Genomic DNA, 12,817 nt, shown 5'->3' on the forward strand with positions numbered 1-12,817 from the left:
CCTCCTCACTCTCTCAGCCTCACCCAGCTGCCCCCTCCCCCCATCACCCTCTAGCCCTCCCCTGCGGTGGGACTGCTTTTGGAGCAGTTCAGATGAAGGTGAACTTCCTCCCAGGGGGCTCAGTGCTTGAGTAAGACCCTCCGGAAGAGCCATGTATAAGAGGGTTCCCTGTGTTCCCCAGAGCCCTCGTCCCAAGTACAAGTGTGGGAACTCCTCTCCAGACCTGCAGCCTGCTTTAGGGCTCCAGGGGTCCGGGTACTGGGCGGAGCTAGAGCAAACTTCCCATCCTGGGTGCAGACTGGACAGTCCAATGCAGGGTCCTGGGCACAGACCGTGGGACGGTCTCAGCTGTGGGCGTTGGCTGGTGATGACTCTGGCACAAGTGTCCTCATTGGCTCTCCTCACCATCAGCTCACTAGCCCTTCCTGACACAGGAAGGGGCCTCACGAACCACCTCCCCACAACTGTCTCTAAGCCCAGCATCTCACCAGCAACCCCTCGCTTACTCATCCTCCCTTTATTCTCCCCCAGGGTTCCCACCCCACATCCTCTAGGCCCTCTACAGGACAAGCTCCTTCACTTTTCTTTCTCGGTATGTCGATGGCCCAGCAAAAGCCAAATCCAAATCATTAGCGAAAGACAGTTGCCCTTCCCTGAAAGCTGGGAGGGCTGGTCTTCAAACCCTCCCTGGGAGGTGAGCTGCATTTGTATCTGACCCTGTTGGAGTCATACCCTCCCCACCCCCTCCACCCCCAGAATAAGCAGTAAATAAAAGGAAGAAAACAAGAACAGGCCAATGTCCCTAATAAAACAGAGGATGGCTCCCTACAGCCCCCAGAGGGCCCACCGCCTCAGGAAGTATCAGTAACACACCAGCTGCCTTATATCAACATTTGCTTATTTTACCTTTATAAGGAGGCTTCTGGAACCTCCTCTCTTTCACAGCCAACACGTGAGATGGACATTATCAGTAATCGCTACCGTTAAAAATCACCTACTGTGCTTTCCATGTGTTCTATGTAATCCTCACGTTGCCCTTGAAAGGTGAAACTGTTATTCCCACTTCACAGGTAGGACTCTGAGAGGTCAATTCGCTTGCCCAAGGTCATGCAGCTAAAATGGAGAAAGAATCCGCGTGGATCCTCACTTCCGTGGTACAGGGGCTTCTGGCGTTTGCCCACAGACCGAGGCACGGCAGGGCTGTAGTTCCGGGCTCGGCCGACAGAGGGCGATGAGGGGGTGGGTTGCTGTGGGCACTCCGCCCCTTTGCCTTGATTTTCAGCGCCCAGAGCCCGGATCGCTGGGGCCCGCGGCTCCTCCCTCGGAGTCGGCGGGCAGGTGGGGGCCAAACACTGCCAGGGCGTTTCTCTGGCATCCAGAAACTGAAAGTGCCCTGGACAGCGCCGCAGGCACCCCCTGGGCATACTCAGGCCAGCTGCAGCAAACCGGAGGTGCCTCCCAGGTTCTGGTCCCGGTTGGCGATGGAAAGGCCGAGGATTTCTCCGTGCCTCTGTCGAAATCGCAGGATTAGCGTGCCCCAGACCCCTGAGTCCCTGAAGGCAGTGTGGGTGGAGAAAAGGAGGGGTCATCTTTTGCCGTTTCAGAAAACCCAAGGGAAGGGGCACCTCTACCCTCTAGAAGTCTGCCGGGAGGAACCGGGTGCCAAAAGGCTGACCAGCCTGCAGACACCCCCCCCCCCCCGCCCCCCCCCCCCCCCCCCGGCCGTCTCTGATCCAAAACTAAGAAATGTCCCAGGTGACCAATATGGGTGAAGAAATTAAATGCAAGTATATGCAGCTTCTTTGGAAAATAAGAATATCAAGTCACGGGGTCCGTGGGAGTTGAGGTTGGTGGTCAGTAGAGGTGATAAGCCCTTCCAGCTCCCCCAGCCCTGCCAGTCTTTCGTCCCAGCTGTCTTCTCTCTTCCCTGAGGAGGAATTGTCATGAGTCTCCTCAGCCTGGGTGTTCTGTGTCCTCCCCACTGCTTAAGCCTCACAGCTTATTACTGGAAACAGGGCTTTGTTCTAAGAAGAACAAAATGGGGCCGGAGGGTGAGGTCGCTCAGATCTGGCCTCCACTGGAGGAAAATCAGGGTGCTTGGGACACGCCAGCGAGGGGCCCCCAGGCACTGACTTCCACCAGCCTCCCCGGGGGCAGCTGAGGGACTGACAGTGCAAACTCTTCTCCAGTGCAGGGACAGATGACCCAGGCCTCTTCCAGCCGCGTGGGCAGAAGTGGGGAACTAGAGGGACTTGATGCGGCCTGGGACCCCGAAGCAGTCGCCACAGTGCCCTCCTTTGGCAGAAGAAAGATGCAGATCCCTGGTCACCCCAAGCGCCCGCCGCACCCCCCCCCCCACCCGCCGCAGACCCTGGGACAGCCTCTGCAGGGGCCGCCCAGGGGCCTCACAGCTTCATGGGAGCTGCCTGGGGAATCTTGCTCACCCCAGGGAAACAGCGGCAGCTTGGCTGTTACGACCTTTCACCTTGACCTTTCGTGTGGCCTGACCCCTCCCAGGTGAGAGCACAGAAGCACGAGGATGAAGGTCTCTGTCAGAGGAGAAAAGGCTTTTAAACAGCCCTCTGGGATTTGTGCAGCTCATTCGGCTTCCTCTTCCAGCCCCAGTCAGCAAGGCTCACGGGAGTTAGGGGCTCCCAGGGTGTTGCTGGGATCTCTCAGGTCACTGGGTCAAGCCCGGAGTCCCTGCTTGGGATTCTCTCTCTCTCTTTCTCTATCTCAAAATAAAGAAATAAACTGGAAAGAAAGAAAGAAAGAAAGAAAGAAAGAAAGAAAGAAAGAAAGAGGGAAGGAAGAAAGAAAGGAGGGAGGGAGACAGTGGAAAAAGAAAAACAAGATGTCAGAGGCCAGAGCAGCCTGAGCTGCTCTGCTGAGAATCTTCCATTTCACGTGGGGGGTGAGGAGAGTTGACTCTGCCCTCCAGCCCCTCCTTCTGCCCGGGATTTGATTGCTCTGCAAGTTCAGGGTCCTGTTCAGTGATTCTGTTCAGGGCAGGCTGGGCTGGGCTGGTCCAAATACAGGTGCTCCCCCCACCCTTGACTGTATACGAGACCCCCAGACCCAGAGAACCTGGCAGTAGTAATTCAAGGAGCTTTCTGCCAACCCAGGGGCATTCCAGTGCCAAATCCTAGAGACCTGTCGAACCCCATAGTTGCTTCCCCAGGGAACAGGAAGAGAGGGCGAGTGCTCCCAGCCCCCTTCAGAGCCTTCTGTCTGAGCCCCTTGCAGCCCCACTGTCTTCCATGCCCCCACCTGCAACAGCTCACCTCAGTCCATTTCTCTCCCTGATTCCCCACCGGACCTCCTGCCTCGCTTCCCCTGCCCCCTGCAAGCCCTGCCTCCCCTAGCCCACCGCCCAGCGAGCCTTGTACAAACACTCCCCCCCGCCCCCCCCCCCCCCGGCCCCCTACAACCTCAGCCCCTTCCGTTGCCCTCTGGACTCCTTATCCACATTCTCCATTCTGCACTCTCGTTCTCAGGGACCCTGAACCTTCCCTTCCGGTTTTTTCCTGTTTTCCACTGCCGATTAGGCTCCCCCGTGCGCATTCTTGCTTTGTTCTTTCCCATCCCTCCTGACGCACACCCCTACTGATGGGTGTCTTGGGGTGATGGTGGGATTTGGAGCTGACAGCCAAGAAAGAATCCTTGAAGATGTCTTTGGTGCAAAAAAGGTGATTTTATTAAAGCACGGGGAAAGGAATCTGAGGGCAGAAAGGGCTGCACTGGGGTTGTGAGGTGTGGCTGTTTATATACCCTCAGGCTCGGTGGGGTTAGGAAGAGCATAAGTCTCTAAGGAATTTTAGAAGCAAAGTCTCCAGGACCTTGAGGGGCTAGCTGTGTTAGGAAAATGCCATTTATTACCGTTTAGTAAAACCTCAGTCATGAGACCCTTCAGATGTATATCAGAGTGTCCTAAGCTTGGAGTAGGATTGCCAGCATATATCTTGGGAGAGTTGAGATGAAGGAAGTTTCCAAAGGATTTTTTTTAATGTTTATTTTTGAGAGAGAGAGAGAGAGACCGAGCATGAGTGAGGGAGGGGCAGACAGAGAGAGGGAAACACAGAATCCAAAACAGGCTCCAGGCTCAGAGCCGTCAGCACGGAGCCCAACTCGGGGCTGTGACTCAGGAACGGCGAGATCATGACCCGACCCGAAGTCAGACGCCCAACCGACAGAGCCACCCGGTGCCCCTCCAAAGGAGTTTTTACATGTGAAAGTAGATTACAGGATCCTAGGGGGTCAGGATGATGGTAAGCCAAGATTCCCTTTTGCCCGCAGCAAAGTGTCATCATTGAGGCAGCTGAGCTCCTAGAGGGAGGTCACGGCTGCCTGTTTCAAGGACTTGCCGGTGGGCTATAAGCAGTAAGAAAATTTAATTTTTCATTTGCCTTCGTCTCCTGCGTCACCATAGCAAGCACTTAAACCTCTTTCCTTTGTTCTTGGGGAGCCAGGATTGTCCGAGGGATAGCACACGCATCCCACCTGGGGAGGGGGGTTGTGTACCAGCTTGTACTTTGCTCTCAGCTTGCGTTATGTTCCCTCGTCACTACCACCTAGGTAGAGCTCACCTATTTTCCTCCCTCCTCTGGGCCTCCGGAGTCCTACCCCTCCTTCCCCTCCCTGCTCCAGCCCCACCCTCCCTGGACCTTCGAAGGCCAGCCCTGTCCAGGGAAAGCAGCTGTTTGAGCCTTTCAGACTCTGAGTTGAGTTGGGCCCTGCTGGCCCTCAGCAGCATGATGGTCATTATCAACTTGCCAGCCTGGAAACGTTCTTGGCAATACTACTAGATTTTTCCAGTGTGGAGATCTGATCACGCCACTCCCACCCTGACGGCCCTCCAGGAGCTCCTTGCGGCCCAGGCCCTGTCTGCCCTTTTCCCCGTCCCCACCTCCACACCCCATGAGGCCACACCATGCCTCATTCGTTGCATGCCTGCCATGAGGAAGGCTCCCAGTCAGCGGCTGTGGAATCAAGGATTGAAGCATCAGACTGTCTTCAGTGCCTGGGGGCTCCTTGGCCAAGCCAACCCTGTGCCCAGCGAAGACCAGGACTTCTTCCAGTCCAAAGGTCTGCCCTTGCCACTGTCACCGCGAGATCTGACGGGAAGGAACACGTGGCCACCCTTCATGGTCTACCTAAGAAAGCAGACATTACCCCTCAAGCTCCTTTGGTCACATTGCAGCATTTTGCAACAGAAAAATGCATCGTTGTGTTTAATTCTCAAACCCGGTCCTTGAATTTAGTGGGGCAGGAATTCCTTTTTCCGTATTAGAGACGCCCCCTTACGGTAGGTACTGTTGCAGGTGATTTCTTGGGCCTACGTGGGCGCGAACAAGGCAAATGCAGGCACTGATAACATCTGCCTTCCAGCTGTGCCACTAAGTCTCACTGGCAGGGGACAGCACAGGACTGGCGTGAGGACAGCCAGTCCAGTCCACTGGCTTTCACTTGTCTTCCATTTAAAATTCAGAAAATAGAAGTTGGGGCAGACGGAAGTCTGGGGCTGTCTTGGAGGAGAGTGGTTCAGTAACCTGCAGCTCTCTCCCCGCCTTCCACGACTTCATGCAGCTGTGAGGCCACAGGAGTCACAGAAGCTTGACACCTCCCATCCCTCCCTCACCATTCTAGGGTCAAGCAGGTCCTGACACTCTGGAAGAGTGGATCCCAGGTCTTTGTAGAATGCGCTGCCATCCTGCTTCTGACCACCAGATGGCACCCCGGGGCCCATTGTTCTGTTCTAGTGCAAAAATGTCCCAGCCTGAAACCCTGGGACGAGTTTTTCTTCTGTCATCCTCTCAGTGTAGGTGAAAGCACCCCCAGAGGCTGTAAGGCAAGACCCTTTGACCAGGGTGTGAGAAGCTTTGAAGGTCCAAGAACTGGGACATTGACGGCGGACACCAAGGGTGGGAGCTGCGACGCGGGTTAAGCGGCCAGGGGAGGGGCATACTGTGTGTTGCTCCTGGAAAATGTAACCGCACGTTGGGCGCCCCAGCTAAGCCGAGGCTGAGGACATGCAAGGGTGTGTGCATGCGTGGGTGTGGCTGCGGGTGTGAGAAACCAGAGAGCCCATGCACAGCAGAGTTTCAGAGCTCATCTCTGTGCCCCACCATCTGAGCGTTGGGACTGATAAAACGATACCTCGCTGCACCTGGTGAAGGCAAACGTTCGCTTGCATAGAGAGAGAAGGATGTGGGGACACTTCTGTCCTGGGGCGCCTCCTAGCACGTCTAGCTGTGCGTGCATGTGGTTGGGAGTCCCTTGATCGGGCACGTGTGGCTGTGCCTGCCCCAGCTTTGGTAGTCCCGCCCAGATGACGTGGGTACTGCCATTAAGGTAAGTTACCTGTAGCAGCATCTCTGAGAGCATCTGTCACGGACGTACCTGTGGGTGCTGGTGCCCTGAGCCTCTCTGTGTTTGACTTTGTGTGACCCGTGGCCCAAATATCTGGGCTCTGTGTAGGGCCTCACAGGGCTCAGGCAGGAGGGGTGCACGTATGTTCACACGCTTATGTGTGTGGTGTACCCCTTGCGACCCGCTTCTCCCGGGGCTCAGGCAGAGCTAGCTTGCTCTCTGTTTCCTCGGACATTTTACTTCTTCGTGACACAGAGTCCTGCCAGGCTGCTGCTCTCCTTGGTGAACATTGCACCTGCCTTTCTCCTCGGCCAAGCATGCCTTAGGGGAGATTGTTTATTTCTTCAATTAAAAGAAGAAAGGCCCTGGGAGGCTGCGCACTCGAAATTACCACATTTTAAAATGCTCTGACATTCATGAAACCATAAACCTCATGGTGGGTTCGCCTCCTCTCCGGACTCGAGCAGCTCCTCTCCCGACACTGGGGAGCTCTGACCTTTGCTTCTCTGTGGCCAGAGAGCTCCCTGGCGTCTCTGTGTGCGGCTGTCGCCACGTTAATCTTTCAGTTCTCCTAAGTCTCTTCGGCCTCAGTGTGGTGTTCAGGAAAGTCTAAGAAGCAGAAAACCCAGATTCTAGCAGCCCTCCCTGGCTGCGTGAGCTTGGACGAGGGCCCTAACCTCTCTGGGTCTCAGACTCCTCCGTGGTAAGATACAGCTAGTACCTACTTTGATCTGAAGCTCCTTCCTGCCCTGATGCTGTGAGATCTGAGGCCGTTTGTTAAGTAGAAGCTTGTCCAGTGAGTACAGAATGGGGCCTTAGCCCCATTTCACAGGAGATGAAGGGGAAGTTCGTTGCCGCCACACGGCCCTGGAACAAAGACGGGGCGAGCGGAGCCGCGTGGAACGCAGACATGTGCTCTCGGCCCTTGTACTGCAGTCTTCTCGAACAGCCCCAAACAGCCAGGGGGGATTGATGAGAGCTTGTCTCCCAGGCCTACGCAGTAATTATTGGTGTTCATAATGATGCCCGGAGGTATTACATTCCGTCAGAATCATCAAAGAAAGATTAAACCGTGCCTACTATAATTGCTCTTTGAAATACCTCCTATTCTCTTGCTTGGAAAATTGATAACCTATGGATTTTCAATTAACTTTAAGTTACGAAGAATATTCAGTTTACCCAAGTACCCCATCCATTTTCTGTCCCTTGTAGGAGGAGTTTGTTATCTGTCTCGGGCTGTATCCCCCAAGGACGACAAAGTTTGGGGGTGGAAAATCGTAGATCTGTATTTGGAGGCCCTGGATCCGACCCTTCCGAAGACTGTAACTCGGTTTCCGTACCTGTGAAAAATGGAATTAATGCCAGTCCCGCTCCCCCAGGGTCATTGCCAGGATCAGGTAGGTCATGGGTGCGTTTGTCAATGGCATGTCTGGACACATGAGAGATGTTCAGAAAGCACTTGAAAACTGCTCCGTAAGACTGAGGGCTTGGCAGCGAAACTTTGAGCTTGAGCAAAGATCACTGGATAGGTTTCCATGGTTTTCCCAACAGCAACCTGTGCAGCCTTTGGGGGACCCACTAGGCCTCCTGGACCCCAGCTTTATCATCTGTAGAATGGGGAGCCGGCAGACTTGGGGAAGACCGGAGATTGGGAATCAGTAGTTCGAGAAACACATCATGCCCAGAGGCCTGTCTTAATTGACGAGTGGTGTTTTAAATTCATTCGCAACATTTAAAAATGGAGAGATTGCCTGTGCAAACCTAGCGTCATGGCTCTTTGTTTAAATGGTAAACACGGGGCAACGTTCTTGCAAGGCAAAATGGTCAGTGCCAAGTAGCTGTTGAGGCCCTTCTATTTCTTACTGCACCCCTTTCTCTCCCCTCCCCCCTCGGCTGGCTTCCCCGGCTTGTGTTTTCTTGCCTGGCCCCAAGTGGGTTCGTGACCCCGAGACTGCGTGAACTGCAAGGCTTTGGGCCTTGACCCGTCCCACCTGCCCCAGGGATGCTGGCCTTCATCCCAGGGAAGGGAAATCCATCAGGGACCTACCCAGAACCACCTTCCCACCTGGACCCTGGCCGGGGAGAGACACATTCCTTCAGCAACTTCCAGCCCATGCAGAGCAAAGCGCTGCGGAGAGGACCCCCCCCTCCCCACGCACACAGCCCTCGCAGCCAGAGCCAGTAACTCACAGCTGTGGTTACCCGCGCGCTGATTTCTGTTTTAAAAAATACTGCTGGATAAACAGTGAGGGAAACCCGAGCTGTTCCCACACCACATAAATCCCCAGTTTGCTGTCCTATCTGGTTAGCTGGTTTCCCCCCGAATAACAGCACTGCTGCCTTCTCAAGCAAGGGCTGGAAAAGTGCGTCCCGGGAAGCTCGGGCCGCTCTGGAGTCTCCCGGGCGCGGAGGCCTCCCTCCTTCTCTCTTTCAGCACTTCCTGCCCAGGGGCGCTCACCTTCGTCCTCACTCCCTCCACCTGGATGCCCTTCCTCCTCCCTTCTGCTTTGTCTCACTCAAAAGGCCTCCAAGGGAGACCCTTCCCGGCGGGGCCCTGGGCTCCTCCAGCACCTAGATGGCCACAGTCAAAGGCAGACCTACCCGACTGCCTCGCCTCCCCCTGCAATGCTCCCTGTAGAGCTCCTTCCAGGGCCCTCTGTCAAAGAGCAAATATCTTGGCTCAGAAGGTGCGGCCAGAGCCTTCTCCAGCCCAAAGATGGGTCTGGCCTTAGAGGAGGATTGCCAGATTTGGGTGGGGTGGAGAAGGGGCACGGGAAGGACGCCCAGTTAAATTTGAATTTCAGATAAGCAACAACTAATTTTTAGCCTAAGGATGTCCCCAGGGTTGCAGGGAACATACTTAACTGGGCGCCCTGTATTTTATGTAACTGTTCTACCTTAACGCCTTTTCCTTTTAAAACTTTGTTTTTAATGTTTATTTATTTTTGAGAGAGAGAGAGACAGAGACAGAGACAGAGTGAGTGGAGGAAGGGCTGAGAGAGAGGGAGACACAATCCAAAGCAGGCTCCAGGCTCTGAGATATTAGCACAGAGCCCGATGCGGGGCTTGAACTCACGGACCCGTGAGATCATGACCTGAGCTGAAGTCGGACACCTAACCGACTGAGCCACTCGGGCGCCCCAACACCCTTTTTCTGAGGAAGGACAGCTTCTGATAGGGAAGAAGAGGCAGGGTTATGGGAGCTTGTGTCCCCCACAGCTCCAGGTGGCCAGGTGGCTAGTGCTGGCCAATGAGGCTGAAGAGCAGTGGTTAACAAGGACTTCCAGAAAGCCTCCTTGAATGGGGCAGAGAGATGAAGAAACTCTCCTCTGTCTTTCCTCCTTCCTGCCACTTGGAAGGCCAACGTGACAGTTGAGCATGAACTTCCAGCTGGATGAGGGGACCGTCTGGGTCAGAAAAAGTGACCGTGAGGAGTGCCTGGGTGGCTTGGCCGGCTGAGTGCCCGACCTCGGCTCAGGTCATGATCTCAACTCATGACCAGGTTCATGAGTTCGATCGAGCCCCATGTCAGGCGCTGTGCTGACAGCTCAGAGCCTGGAGCCTACTTCAGATTCTGTGTTTCCCTCTCTCTCTGCCCCTCCCCTCCAAAAAAAATAAATTAAAAAAAAAAAAAGAGTGACCATGCTGGGGTGCCTGATGACTTTGAGGAATGGTCATCCCAGGCTCGACTGCCACTTCAAACTCCTTTTATTGGGGAAAATAATAGACTCTGTGTTTTCCCTTTTGTTATTTTCATAAAGCTGCCTCCACTCCTCGGTGACACGAGGTCTTCTGTCCCATCCCTGCGGGGCGGGGCAGGGGGGGGGGTGGGCGACACCATCCTGCACCTTTGCAAATCAGCATGCCCCTAACTCCTTGGGACACAGAAACCCATAAAGGGGTCTGTTTATAGAGCCCCTCCTGAATGTCTGTACCTCATCTATTGAGTGAGCTTCCGCTTTTCAGGTGAGGGAACTGAAGTCACATGACCTCCAAGAGCCGGGGCTCAGACGCAGGCCACTGTGTGTATTATTGTGGTTTCTAGTCAGCCACCCACAATCTAGGTAGCAGGCACGTGACGGCCAGCACCAAAGGTTGAAAAGAGATGCACACGAGAGAACATTTTCTGCTGAGGTGACTATCTCTATTAAACTCGGTGTTTTCTGGAACGTAAGGACAGGCCCAGACGTAAACATCCTTATTCAGAACGATCTCCACCCTATTCAAAACATGTGTGTCTCCTGTCCCATCCCTCAAGGTCTTGCTCAGGAACGGGTGTCTTGTCCGATTCGCACGCTCTACTGTGTGAGTGAATGCTAAGGGCGTCATCTTTTCCCTCTGGGTGGCATACAGATATTTCACAGGGCCTTCTGGAGTTGTCCTGGAGACAACAGTTACACGTATTTGCATCACGATCATCCAGATTCTACCACTAAAAACTGTATCGCAGGCAACGGTGAGAGCTTTCCTAGGTCACCTCCAACATGTCTCTCAGCAACCTAATGAAGAAGGGAAAAAGTTCGTCCCCACTTGACAGACGAGGAAACTGAGGCTCAAGTAACAAAGTGAGTTCCTCAAAGCCATTCCGTTCATTCATGACGGACCCGGGATTTGAACCCATGCTCTCCCGGTTCCCGAGGCCATGATTGTGACCCTCTGTTGTAGAAGAAGGGATTGAGGGGCTGGGCTGGGCCGTCATCATCCTCCATGGAGATGTGACCTGCCCAGTGTTCCAGCGGAATAAGGAAAGGGAAGGCATAAGGATCCTCACGTGTATCACCGGTTAATGTGCGCCAACTCTTGTCACGGACATCAGGTCGTTTCTCCTCACAGCAGCCACAGGAGGCTGGAACTGTCATCTTCCCTTTGCCAGTGAGACCACTGAGGCTCGGGAGAGCCACGTGACTTGCCTGAGGCCACACAGCTGATGAAAGGCCAGGCCGCACCTTGAGCCCCAGGCTCTCCCGCGGACACCCCCGAAGCTCCAGGCCCAGGTGGGTGGGGTGGCCAAGCTCGTGCTTGCGGAAGCAGGTCTGTGGCGCCAAGGACACGCCTGCCTGTCTTCTCGCACAATGGGGGAAATTCCAAAAGTTCCTTGGGATGGTTCAGGTGTGGCCCGGCCGACCATCGTCCTGACGCACGCTTTTCCTCTTCCTCCTCCTGCCACCCCAACAACAGCCAGAAGCGGGGTCCCCTCCCTTCCTGAAAAGCCTGCTCCCCTTGGCCGCTTGGCCGCGGAACCACGGGGCTTTTTTCCACAAACGGTCGTTTCCATCCATCTCTGTCCCGGGGGCCTGCGGGGGCCTTGAGGGGGAAATGCTGACTTTGAGGAGGTTAAAGGTGCTGGTGCCCGGCCTTCATCTAACAAATGGGCTGCCGTCGGGGGAGGGACTGTTGTTTTTTCCTGGCCTCAGAAGAGGGGCCTGTCAGGAAGATGTAGAGGCCAGCAGGGGGGGCCCCCAGGCCGCACCCCGCAGGGTGGCTGACAGACGTGGGCAGCTGCGAGGGCGCCGGGGTGCAGGGGGGTGCCAGGCCCAGCACAGCGCTCCTCACCCCTGCCGCCCCCCTCCCGTTGCCCCCCTGACCCCTCGGCCCACCTCTTCCAGGGGTGAGGGCCTAGGCTGGGCCTCCCTGGGCCGGTTCCCTGGGCCAGCTGCCGAGGGAGGCCAGAGGAGCCGGAGTCGGGTTACAGCCGCTGGGCCAGCCCCCCAGGGAAGGTTCTCCTAGGGAAGCTGACAGGCCAGGGCTTCCTCCCAGCCTCCTGTGAATTCCTTCTAGAACCCCCACAGCCCCGAGCCTCCAGCCTCCCTCGAGGGAACTCGAAAGGCTGTTTCAGTAGAATTTCCTCAGTGCTCCTCCCTGTCCACAGTCTCCTTTGGGAATCCTCGAGTTAAGGAGGAGGGGCTACGTTAGGAAGGGAGCTGTGTTGATCTATCACCTACTTGGGGCTCTGCTTCGCAGAACCGATTCATTTAAATTCTCAGCTGTGGGTGGGGCGGGCATTCTGAGGAGAGGGCTTTTGTGGGGATCCCTTGGGGGGAATATGAGTGAGGCGCTGAGATCACTGGGTGAATGTCAGCTAGGACAGTCATCCCAGCTGAGGAAACAGAAGCTCAGAGAGGTGAGGTGATTTCTCTCAGGGCGCGCAGCTGGGAAGTGGTGGGCCAGGGTTTGAACTCGCATTGGTCTGACCCCAAAGTCCGTGCTCCTTCCTGTGTGTCAGGCTGCTCCAGACTGGACAGCCGGACGCCCGAGGGCGCCTCCTGGTTCTTCCCTTTCTTCGCTCTGTCATTCGGAACAGCCTGCTTCATCTATTGGAGCCTCGCTTTCATTCGTAAAATATAGATCGTGATTCCTAATTTACCCATAATTGGAGAGTCACAAGGTTCCGAGGAGAAATGTGTGTTTGACAGCTAAGTCCCGGGCAAAGCAGGGAGATGAGTCTGGT

This window comes from Panthera pardus, unplaced genomic scaffold, assembly GCF_024362965.1.
Source record: "Panthera pardus isolate Hobbes unplaced genomic scaffold, ASM2436296v1 HiC_scaffold_3, whole genome shotgun sequence".
Classification (NCBI taxonomy): domain Eukaryota; kingdom Metazoa; phylum Chordata; class Mammalia; order Carnivora; family Felidae; genus Panthera; species Panthera pardus.